The 11,582-nt window shown below is 44.3% G+C and overlaps 1 protein-coding gene across 2 annotated transcripts in view; it reads right to left on the reverse strand.

The window, feature by feature from the left end:
- Window positions 1-11,373, reverse strand: part of LOC135710547 (E3 ubiquitin-protein ligase AMFR-like) — a 147,278-nt gene extending 135,905 nt beyond the window's left edge. Inside the window, exon 1 of one of the 2 annotated variants that reach the window (XM_065233150.1) lies at window positions 10,756-11,373. The gene's annotated coding sequence lies outside the window, so the exon portion shown is untranslated. The remainder of the gene's footprint in view (window positions 1-10,755) is intronic. The other variant, XM_065233149.1, reaches the window with a different exon arrangement.
- Between the last annotated feature and the right edge of the window lie 209 nt (window positions 11,374-11,582).

Here is an 11,582-nt window from a genome sequence, read left to right on the forward strand (position 1 = left end):
TTCAGCGGTTTGGAACCCAAACTACAACAACGGTGTCGAGAGAATTGAATCTGTTCAACGTCGCTTTCTTCGTTTTGCGTTGCGTAGATTGCCTTGGAATGATTCGTTTCGATTACCAAGTTACGAAAGCCGTTGTCAACTTATCGACCTAGAACTTCTCTGGACTAGAAGAGACACAAACAGAGCCCTAAGCGTGGCCGATATCCTACAAGGAAGGACAGACTGTGAGGCTATCCTGAGGCAAATTGACCTGAATGTTCAACCCCGACCGCTTCGTAATAACCTTATGCTAAGACTGCCTCTACGTCGCACAAATTATGGAGCGTACGGTGCGATTTGCGGACTGCAGAGAACATTCAACAGAGTTGCATCTGTTTTCGACTTTCATCTCTCCCGCTCCCGTGATGCGCTCGTCGAAAGTTTTCTTCTGTTTTTCGCCGGCAGGAGTTAAGATATTGACTATAAGATATACGTTTTTTAATGTTTTTTTTATGTTATGACCATGCTTGAATGTATTTTTTTTTTACCATAGTTGATAAGGTTAAAATCATTGGGGCTTCATCCAGCCTGTTGATGTAAAACAACAATAAACGAAAAGATATGGGGTTTTTACGCCTTTTCTAGGCTTTTCCCCATCAGGCTTCATTTAGACACGTTAAGTCCGATGAAGAAAAACACATTAAGTAAATTAAATTAAATTAAATGTACACTAGCACCGCGTAGGGAGGGAATTCCTGCGCACCATCGCCATTTGGAATGCCTTGACCATCTCACTTAAAATGCCGGTAACAGAAGCTTCTTAGAAGTCCTGAACCTAGTTTTATGAATTGACTACTTTTACGGTTGTTCCGGATTTTCTGGTCGATCCCCCGGGCCCGAGATGGGAAATGACAGGTGGGCAGGAACTCACGGTTTCCCAGTGTTGGTGAGTTCTTTGCCGTTAATGTTCACGAAAAGTTCACTATTTTACAAACAAAATTATCTGCGGATTTGGACAGTTTTTGATCTGTTTCATACGACCGGAAGGTGTATGCTGGTCACAAATGCCGTACCAAACTGATTTCCTACGCAATTAATCAATCTTTGATGTGAATTTCGCTAATAAACACGAGGAGCATTTCTTATAGCAAACTTGCCATAACAAAATGGGCATGGTTCATTTTAGTAAACAAACTAACACTTCTTGCGACTGTGTCACCTCTCTTACTATGTCATGTCGGGCCTCCATATTATGAATTCACACTGATGACAGATCTACAAATGAAGTTATCATAACTTGTTCGAAGTTATCAAGTCACATAAGAATATTGCCCTAAGCATAGACTCTTCTACTTTTTAGAAATTCGGTGACGTTCGTAGAACAGTTTTCCCTTGATGAATAATGGTCAAAATTACTGTTTTATGCACTGAATACGAAAATACAGAATAGTGAAAATTGGTCATCGTGGCGTATGCGTCACTTTGCTATCACATGGGAGCGCTTTAGAAAGTACAATGCAGTAGACGTGACGATCGAGCGTGTTATTTTTGGCTATCAAGCATTAGTGGAAGCAGCGTATCATGGTCGTCACAATTATGTCGCTAAGATTGTGCGCTAACCCATCAACTTGCACTGAATAACAACTTAGTGAAGCATTGTCATTTAAGACGGGGAACCCTCATTGACATTGATGTACCGTTAGATCACAAAGTGCCAATACAAGGAAGTACTACGATTTGACCAGAATTGATCCCCGTACCGTTAAACGTTCCTTTAAGGAACTAAACAGCATTCAAGAAGCATTCTTGGAACCATCATCATAACTAAACCAACCGAAGCAAACAAATTAACATTATGTGAGCCTTTTGCAAAGACATTTCAGATCACCGAAGCATCTCTCCTTACTGTTCTAGTCCAAGATAATCCGTCTTATCTAATCCATGCCTACAAACAATAATCCAATTTTAAACTCTCAGAACTATTGTGCCACCAAAAACCAGTAGGATCAATGATCTTTATACGCCTTGGTTTTTCCAGACTCATACTTCGATAACAGCTACCACTAATTATAAAACTCTATTCAGAAATCAGGTTCCTGAACAGCAATACCTGTTTTATGAACCATCTTTATTGATGCTAGAATCTGATGTCGGCAGTTTTGCGATGCCACAAAAAAAAAAGGAAACATATTTCAAGCTGAATAATGCATTAGTAGGTCCTCTAAGTAACATTAGCAATGCTTTAAATTTGTCGAACCTTTTAACGGAATCCCTTTATGAAGAGCTTTGAGTGTGCTGGTTTATTTCCTTTAAATTCCGTTATAATTTCTTATCTTTTGACAGATACCTACGCGTATTTCGTCAACTACTTGCAGACACCAGTGGTGTTGAGTACTTGGCACTGAAGAAGTCTACAAGTAGTAGACGAAATACGCGTATCTGTCAAAAGATAAGCAATTATAACTGTTGCCGTACAAGCTGGCAACGCTGGTTAGTATCATAGTACCAACTCTGCAGAATTAATTCCAAACGGTGATGACGGGCGAACATCAGAAACTCAGGAAATACAGAACAAAGCCCTATTAAATGCGTGATAGATAGTGCGTGGAAGGCAGATGAAATTAAATAATACAGTGAATTTATTAATATTCCTAACACTATATACGTAATCGTATTACTACAGTAAGCTGAGGCTATTTCCGTACGTCAAAGTGATTTCAGCTGGATAACGTAAGAACGTAACTAAAAATTACTATATATTCTTACATAAACAATTTAATTATAATTTATCATAGGTGCGAACTAATCGCGCTAGAAATCGCAGTACCAAATACCTAAAATTTGATTAATTAAATTGACGTATAATTGTGAGTAAAACTTAAAGAAAAACAATATGCAGATGAAAATGTAAAATTTATAAAAGTTATGTACTTACAGCCCATAGTACGATATTGAATTCTATTGTTAGCGAGCCTAACCTAAAATACGAAGCCTACACTGAATTGTAAGTCTACACTACACAATATTAACCGAATATCTAAACTAATAAAAATAAATAATTCCAGCTTAAGCTCATTTGCTAAAAGACCGTGTTTCGTGTTTAGTTTATTCGTTGGAATAAACTTAAGAATTCATGGCACGATGGCCAATAACAACAACACTGCCTCGAACAATTATGATAGTGCCTGCATGGCCTGTGATCATCCGGACTGGGTTGACATGGTACAATGCGAAGAATGCGAAGGTTGGTACCATTTTAGATGCGTCAGTGTAACCCGGTCTGTCGAACTCCGCCACTGGGTGTGTAGCAATTGTTTACCAATCAGTGTCAGCAGCCAGTCATCCCGAGCAATCAACAGTAAGTCGCTGGCGCAGCAGCGATTGGAGGACGAACAGCAAATCCACCGTAATCGATTCCAGAAAGAAATGGATCTTGAGAAGGAGCTGATTGACCGAGAGAAAAGGCGGATAGTGGAAGAAGAAGAGATGGAGATGACCTTCCTTCTTGAGAAGTACGCTTTGTTGGCGGAACAAGATGCAGACGATGAAAAGAGCGTTGCAAGTAATAGGAGTCGCTGTCGTGTTAGCCGGGAGAAAATTATCGACTGGATGAGGAATGACGGATCAAAGGAGGCTAAAGCCAGTACACCAAATGAAACCGGGACGGCACCAAATCCGGAAATCACTCTTCTGGGCGAACACTCTCGCAACAGAAATTTAGTTTCACCACGTTCAGCAGTCAACCAATCTATGACACTACAACAGCATATTGCTTCGAGTAGCCGTATGTATTCTCAAAATCCTGCATCCGCTCCGGTAAATCAGAAACTCGTACCGTACAAATCATCAGCGACACTTCTTCGTCGACAATCACGTGTAAGGTTAACTACCCCAGCAGTGCCTCCAGTTCCCCCCAGAAACGCTACGGATGAGGACGCCAGTATCATTATTCCGCCAATGTCTTTCGAGTACGTTCCTTCTGACGTGGAAGCTGACCTTCCCCCTCGTATTAACCGCAGAGTTAGAGGTGCACAGCCATCAGTACGAAATTCCCAGACTCTGGATATTGTTGGCCAAAGAACCTCTGCGTCGCAAATGCCACCACGGGCGAACGTGAGATACACAAATTCCCAAGCTAGTCCAGCACCCAATACCGAAGATGAAATCATAGCGCCGGGACAGGGACCCTCTTCAGTGCAAATTGCAGCTCGTCGGGTGATGTCACGGGATCTCCCAGAATTTGATGGGAAACCTGAAGACTGGCCCATATTTATTAGTCAGTACAACATCACAACGCAATGTTGTGGGTTCAGTGATGCAGAAAACCTTGTCAGACTACAACGATGCCTGAAAGGACATGCTCGAGAATCGGTTCGCAGCCGGTTACTTCTTCCCGCATCCGTTCCTCAAGTTATAGAGACGCTCAAGATGCTCTACGGGCGACCCGGGTTACTTATCACTGCTCTGTTGAACAGATTGCGCTCAGCACCCGCACCGAAGATGGAACGCCTCGAGACGCTAATCGAGTTCGGGATGGAACTTCAAGGGCTATGCGATCACCTAGTAGCTGCGGGAGAAATCGCTCATTTAAACAATCCCTCGTTGTTGCAGGAACTAGAAGACAAACTGCCTTCACAACTGAAGCTTCAATGGGCGATGCACAAACAAACCGTGACAGGTGTTACATTGCAGACATTCGCAACGTACATGTCACAAATGGTTACTGCGGCAAGTCAAGTGACTAAGTTAGTTAATTGCTTTAGTGACCGTCGGGCAGGTGATCACAAAAAAGGTGGAAATCAAAAGGAGAAAGCACAGGTGTATACGCACAGCTCGAACAGTGGAGGAAGTGCACCTGGTGGCAGTGCGAATTTAGCAGCTTCCACAGGACGGAATTGCGCAGTCTGTAGTCAACCGGATCATCGAGTCAAGGAGTGCAAGCAATTTTTAGATCTCGACGTAGAAAATCGTTGGCGCAGAATACACAGCTTGAAGCTGTGCCGGACTTGTCTCAACCAGCACGGGAGGAATCGTTGTCGATTGTCTACGAAGTGCGGGATTGATGGGTGTGAGTTCAAGCACCATCCGCTGTTACACTCCAAAACGGAAAACAAGGTCAAGCCAGCTACTGCCGAAAACCATTCGCATCGAGATAATGGATCGAAAACATTGTTCCGAGTCGTTCCTGTAACGCTGACGGGGAGAAGTGGAACCGTTAACACATTCGCTTTCTTAGACGATGGTTCCTCTCTAACGTTGGTGGAGAAATCGGTAGCAGAGCAATTGGGAGAGTCCGGACCAAAAGGAGCACTGTACCTGAATTGGACCAGCAATGTAACCCGTTGCGAAGCTGACTCCCAAGAAATATCTTTCAAAATTTCGGGAATATCTAGTGGAAAATCATTCCAAGTCAAGGCAGCCAGAACTGTGTCAGAGCTGAACCTTCCAATACAATCGTTGAATCCGGAACAACTTTCCTTTCAATACACCCACCTCACAGGACTACCGATAGCGAAATACGAAAACGCTGTGCCACGCGTGCTTATTGGCTTGGACCAATTGAACCTGTCAATGCCGCTGAAATGCCGGGAAGGGCACAAAGGAGAACCAGTAGCCACAAAAACGCGACTCGGGTGGTGTGTATACGGCGGGGGTAATGCGAAAACCGTAGGGGTCAGTTGCCATATCTCGGAAGTCCAGCCAGAAACGGATCTTCACGAGGTAGTCAAGCGATACTTCGAGCAGGAAGATACAGGAACTAAACCTGTCGTGGAATTGGAATCAGTAGAAGACACGAGAGCGAAAAAGATTCTGGTCGACACCACGGTTCGTGTAGACGGTCGGTTTGAAACTGGGCTCCTCTGGAGATATGATCACTTCGAATTTCCAGAAAGCTACCACATGGCTCTTCGTCGATTGGAGTGCTTAGAACGGAGAATGTCTCGTGAACCTGCACTAAAGGAGAACGTCCTCCAACAGATTGAGGACTACCAAGCGAAAGGTTATGCTCATCTTGCTACTGAGGAGGATCTGGCAAATGCTGACCCACGCAGAACATGGTATTTACCACTCGGCGTTGTGACCAATCCCAAAAAACCTGGCAAAGTGCGATTGATTTGGGATGCTGCGGCCAAAGTGGACGGCATCTCTCTCAACATGGTTCTCCTAAAAGGACCAGATCTGCTGACCTGTCTTCCAGGGGTTCTTTGCCGTTTTCGAGAGAAGCCCGTGGGGGTAAGCGGAGACATACGTGAAATGTTTCACCAGTTCCGTATACGACGTGCAGATCGCCCCGCTCAAAGCTTTCTGATGCGGAAGGATTCTAATAAAAAACCCGATGTGTATTTCATGGACGTAGCCACCTTTGGCTCCAGCTGCTCACCGTGTAGTGCGCAGTACATCAAGAACCGGAACGCTGAAGAATTTGCTGTCGACTATCCCAGGGCAGCGGAGGCGATAATCAAGTGCCACTATGTGGACGACTATCTGGATAGCTTCGACCACATCGAGGATGCTCAACGAGTTGCTGCTGAGGTGAGAATGATCCATGGAAAGGGTGGTTTCGAAATCCGTCGTTGGCGGTCCAATTCCCAGGATGTACTCAACCATCTAGGCGAAACGGTGTTTCCGGTAGTGAAGGACCTGAACTTGGATAAAAGCGACGGGGTGGAAAGAGTTCTCGGTATGCTATGGTTCCCAATAGAGGATGAATTGGGATTCTCAACTCAAGTGCGCAATGATATTGCTGCAATCATCGACGAAGGCAGACGACCAACCAAGCGCCAAGTTCTACGGTGTGTCATGTCATTATTTGACCCCCTCGGATTGTTGGCCGTGTACACAGTGCATGGAAAGATTTTGATTCAATCGATATGGCGCTCGGGATCAGACTGGGACGAGGAAGTTGGAGAGGAAGCATTCAACCGTTGGCTAAAATGGATTGGAATCTTAAATCAGGTGGATGGTATTCGCATTCCTCGTTGTTACATTGGTCAAACTGCTTCCACTTCATTGCACTCCGTAGAGCTACACGTATTTGTAGATGCCAGCGAAGAAGCATACAGTGCAGCAACTTATTTCCGTTTTATTCTTGTCGACGGGACCGTCATCTGCAACCTAATTTCGGCGAAGACGAAAGTGGCACCTCTCAAAACGTTATCGATACCTCGCCTGGAACTTCAAGCGGCCGTCCTTGGGGCTCGACTTGCGTCCTTCGTCAAAGACAGCCACACTCGAACCATAAATAAAAGGGTTTTTTGGTCGGATTCTAGCACCGTCTTAGCCTGGATTCGGTCGGACGCCCGAAGATACCGACAATATGTCGCGTGCCGCATCGGTGAGATTCTCACGCTATCGGAAAGCAGCGAGTGGAGATGGGTGCCTACCAAAATGAACAGCGCCGACGAGGCGACGAAGTGGGGGCACGGACCTTGCTTATCGTCGGAAGGAAAATGGTTCCGCGGCCCAGAGTTTCTACAACAACCGGAGCAGCAGTGGCCACAACAGAATTTCAAGCAGAAAGTCTGTACAGAGGAGGAGCTTCGACCATGTTTCGTGCACGGAGTCTTGACGTTGGAGCCTCTAGTGAAGTTTGAACGATTTTCCCTATGGATGCGTCTTCTCCGAACAATAGGCTACATACTACGGTTCATTCAAAATGCTCGTAGAACTAAAGAACAGCGAGACGTAACACCGTTGAACTCCGACGAAATTCAAAGAGCGGAAAACATTCTTTGGCGTCGCTGTCAGGAAGAATCCTATCCGGACGAGATCGCCCAACTGAAGGCGGATAAGAAAAATGTTGACAAATCATCACCAATTTATAAACTGTCTCCGTACATCGATGAGTGTGGAGTCCTAAGGCAGGATGGGCGAATTGGAGCGGTAGCAAACACAGGGTTCAACGTGAAGTTTCCGATAATCTTGCCGAAGTTACACCGAGTGACAACTCTGCTTCTGGATTACTATCATCGTAAAAACCATCATGCGAATCCCGAAACGGTGGTGAATGAGGTAAGACAAAATTTCTACATTCCTCACCTTCGAGCAGCAGTACGGAAGACGTCACGAATTTGTCAAAAGTGTAAGATCTATAAATCACAGCCGTCCACACCAAAAATGGCACCCCTGCCAACCGCCAGATTAGCATCTTTTGAACGCCCTTTCTCATACGTTGGAGTGAACTATTTCGGTCCGATGTTAGTGAAGGTTGGGCGCAGTCACGCAAAGCGTTGGGTGGCACTGTTTACGTGTCTCACCACTCGCGGAGTTCATCTCGAAGTCGCGCATAGTTTGAGTTCCGAGAGCTGCATCACGTGCTTTAGCCGATTCGTTGGGCGTCGAGGGGCCCCCGTGGAAGTATATAGTGACAATGGAACCAACTTCCAAGGTGCTGAGAGGGAGCTTCGAAAACAGATCGGCAACGGTCTGGCGGAAACATTTACCAATGCCAATACCAAATGGTTCTTCAACCCACCCTCAGCTCCGCATATGGGTGGAGCTTGGGAGAGGCTGGTTCGTTCTATAAAAACCGCCATAGAAAGTATCGACACCGGAAGAAAGCTTAACGACGAAGGGTTTCAGACATTACTAGTCGAAGCGGAAAGTATCGTCAATTCTAGACCGTTGACTTATCTGCCTTTGGAGTCAGAAGAGCAGGAGGCCCTAACGCCGAATCATTTTCTGCTTGGAAGCTCCAGTGGGGTCAAGCAACCAGTTGCGAACCCCACGGATCAGCGGGAGGCAGTCCTAAACAGCTGGAAGCAGATCCAACATCAGCTAGACATTTTCTGGCGTCGTTGGTTGAAGGAGTATCTGCCAACGATTTGTAGGCGTACGAAATGGTTCAGCGATACCAAGAGATCTGAAGTAGGTGACCTAGTGCTCATTGCGGATAGTAGCAAACGGAACAACTGGATACGGGGACGAATAATGGAAGTACAGCCGGGGCCCGATGGTCGGGTACGACGAGCTACAGTTCAGACGAGCACGGGATTCTTAAGAAGACCAGTCAGCAAGTTGGCCGTGTTAGACGTCAGCGATCCAAGTAAAACTGCTCCGGATACGCAGTGTTACGGGGGCGGGAATGTTGCCGTACAAGCTGGCAACGCTGGTTAGTATCATAGTACCAACTCTGCAGAATTAATTCCAAACGGTGATGACGGGCGAACATCAGAAACTCAGGAAATACAGAACAAAGCCCTATTAAATGCGTGATAGATAGTGCGTGGAAGGCAGATGAAATTAAATAATACAGTGAATTTATTAATATTCCTAACACTATATACGTAATCGTATTACTACAGTAAGCTGAGGCTATTTCCGTACGTCAAAGTGATTTCAGCTGGATAACGTAAGAACGTAACTAAAAATTACTATATATTCTTACATAAACAATTTAATTATAATTTATCATAGGTGCGAACTAATCGCGCTAGAAATCGCAGTACCAAATACCTAAAATTTGATTAATTAAATTGACGTATAATTGTGAGTAAAACTTAAAGAAAAACAATATGCAGATGAAAATGTAAAATTTATAAAAGTTATGTACTTACAGCCCATAGTACGATATTGAATTCTATTGTTAGCGAGCCTAACCTAAAATACGAAGCCTACACTGAATTGTAAGTCTACACTACGCAATATTAACCGAATATCTAAACTAATAAAAATAAATAATTCCAGCTTAAGCTCATTTGCTAAAAGACCGTGTTTCGTGTTTAGTTTATTCGTTGGAATAATAACATTAGCAGATTCTCTTCGTCGACTTTCTATTCGCAGCCTCACGACCATGTTAAGACATTCCCAGCTGTTTTCAGCACACAGATCCATGAAAGAAGCTATTATGTAGCTTCAAATGTGACAAACACGACAAGAAACGGTTATGTACCCAAGTTATTAACTGATGAAGAGAATATATCAATGTTGCTTAGGACCTAATACAATGGTCAGATTGGTTTGTGTACGAACAAAATTGAGACCCTGCGTCTATTTTGATTCTGAAATGTACCGTTGCAAATATGTTAATCCAAAAAATAGTATAACATGTGTGCTCCCACACCTGGACTCTACCCACCGACGGTGCTCTACCTATCGACCCATCAACTCATATACCGGGGACAAACAGCTTTATTAGAGTGGATTCAGATTAACGTGTGTTGAGCGATTGGAAAACTAAAGGCAGAATCCCTACCTGTTTTGTGTTTAAAACTTATTTCTAATTGACATAGCACTTTTGATTCGTCTATACTGAAGCCATCGCAGATGAGTTCCTAGCTCATACAGATGTGACTTATTCCATCTTCTAAATACGTAATCCAAAACTGGATGTTCACATGTAAACTTCCATTATGAATGCAGTTTGTTGCGTGACCTTGGTCTAACACACATTCAATAATCACTAAGAAACCCACGTCAACCGGTTTGAATAATCCCGTTCAGTCTGACAATGATTCCAGACACAATCTGCATCCATCTACGTTGCATTCCATCGTCATCGTCATCGTCATCATCATCACCACCATAGCCATTCCCTGCAAGCTGGACACCTTAACGGTACCGATGTTCTTTTCCAGGCCTCCTCGCCGAGCAGCCGAGGGAAAGGGAAAATCAATTTCATAGTTCCAATAGCAACACGGCAGCACCTGGTAGGCTGCTGCAGCAATTCCCAGCCTACTAGGTGTCTATTTTCCCCTGTTCAGTATTTTATTCCGTAATAAGTTTTGCAAACCACACACCGACAAAAGGAAAATAATGAAACAAAATAGGCTTCACCTGTCAGACACAATTTGCCTACTAAGGGCAATTTTTCTGCGTTGCTTTGGAAACTTCTTCAACACCACTTGGCACTGTCTGCTTTATGCTACTGCTGCTACCGATGACATTCACTTCGGGGAAATGTGTTTGTATTTTTTGCGATTCAATTTTTTTCCCACGGCACTCTATTCCCAATACGCTTTATCCACCCGCACACCCCGCACTATCTGCTGAAATTAGGTAATGTTTGCACTCTGCCAAAGATTGCGAAATTCAGAACCATTCGCCGAATTTGCTGCACCACCTTATTTTTCTGATTGAAAGTTGACTATTTCTCCGGTTTTCCCTGCTTCTTCGATTGCTCCTCAACACACAAACTGAACACTGCACTCCTCTTGCACGGTACGGATATCGAATTTTCCCTTCTCGAACCGACCGAATCTCGAACGCAATTTTTCCTCGTTTTCGTTTTTGGCTGCTTGACAGAATTTGATTTTCCCCCGTGGTCGTCCGAGAAAAAAAAATGCCACACGCGCAAAGTAAGCGACGATTTGCTTTAGTCAGTCACCACACCACACAGCACGCCCGTCGTCGTGACAATGAAAACACAGAATGAATCGCTCTCCGCGGCTCTCCCGTGTCGAAACCGTCCGGATGGTTGCGAAATTATTGTTATTGCTGTTGTATCCTACACTCAAAAAATTCTACACGTCATCATCATGTGTGTCACACTTAATTTTGCGCTTATTGTGAAACACATCCATTTCATGAGTGAATCTTATGCTATGAACCATGCCTGAACACTATGGATTTGAATTGTGACACACTTGGATTATATGTGCCTT

The sequence above is a fragment of the Ochlerotatus camptorhynchus genome, unplaced genomic scaffold, assembly GCF_037179485.1.
Source record: "Ochlerotatus camptorhynchus isolate MF236.1 unplaced genomic scaffold, CSIRO-AGI_Acam_v1.1 ptg000391l, whole genome shotgun sequence".
NCBI lineage: Eukaryota > Metazoa > Arthropoda > Insecta > Diptera > Culicidae > Ochlerotatus > Ochlerotatus camptorhynchus.